Source organism: Penaeus monodon, chromosome 11, assembly GCF_015228065.2.
Source record: "Penaeus monodon isolate SGIC_2016 chromosome 11, NSTDA_Pmon_1, whole genome shotgun sequence".
NCBI classification, from domain to species: domain Eukaryota; kingdom Metazoa; phylum Arthropoda; class Malacostraca; order Decapoda; family Penaeidae; genus Penaeus; species Penaeus monodon.
Genome location: NC_051396.1, coordinates 2,656,053 through 2,657,103, shown reverse-complemented (window position 1 = coordinate 2,657,103; position 1,051 = coordinate 2,656,053).

The window sequence follows — 1,051 nt, the reverse complement described above, 5'->3', positions numbered from 1 at the left end:
GGCTTAGAGACTTTTCTGAAAATTTAGCTTCAACAGCGGGAAACTCTGCTTGACTACTCCGTTCCTTCCCACCCACTTCAACAGGCCCCCAAAGTCTTGATTCAATTTGCAGGTAGAAGGGGCTAGGTTTAGTAGGGGTCGCAGTGAAGTATTTGCAGTATTTAAGAAAAAAAAACCGAAAGTCCGGGAACATGTTGGGGTCAATGTCATTTTGTGACACCCCTAGTGAGGAACGGGGAAGCAGCAAAACCCCCAAAATTATGGGAAACTTGGCCTGTTTTTTTTTTTTATTTTTTTATTTTATTTTATTTTTTTTTTTGCCAAATAAAATTAAAAAACAGAGAAAAATCTATCCAAAAACTATAAAAGGCATGATAAATTTCTAGTATAAACTGTACATAACTCAATTGGATGAAAAAAAACAGTATTGATTTGGTTCAATAACTATATCAGTACTGATAATACATATATTATATATTAATATAATTATATATATATATATAATATATATATATAAGTGCACGCATGTGTGTGGTGTGTGTGTGTGTGTGGTGGTGTGTGGTGTGTGTTTTTTGTGTGTGGTGTGTGTGTGTGTTGTGTGTGTTGTGTGTTTGTGTGTGGTGCGCGCGCGCGCGCCCCGAGGAAGGAGAGTACAGGACGAGCTTTGGGCGTAGGATGCCGGGGGGGAGAGTCGCCGTTGCAGATCTTATCAGAATTATTAAGTGAATGAGAATACGTTTTGGGGTCCTCCCCCCCCCCCCCCCCCCCCACTTTTTCTTTCTACGCCTCTCCCTCTCTCTCTTTTTTTAATCTAGGATAAACTTTTTATCATGGAGATGAGTTAATTTTTTTTAATTGGGTTTGGGTTTTTTTTTGTGTTTCAAAAGGGGGGGGGGGAGGAGGGGAAGAAAAAAGAAAAGAAGAAGAAAAGAAGGGAAAAAAAGAAAAAAAAAAAGAAGAAAGGGAAAAAAAAAAAAAGGGGAAAAAAAAAAGAAAAAGAAAAGAAAAAAAAAAGGAAAAAAAAAGAAAGGGGAAAAAGAAAGGGGAAAAG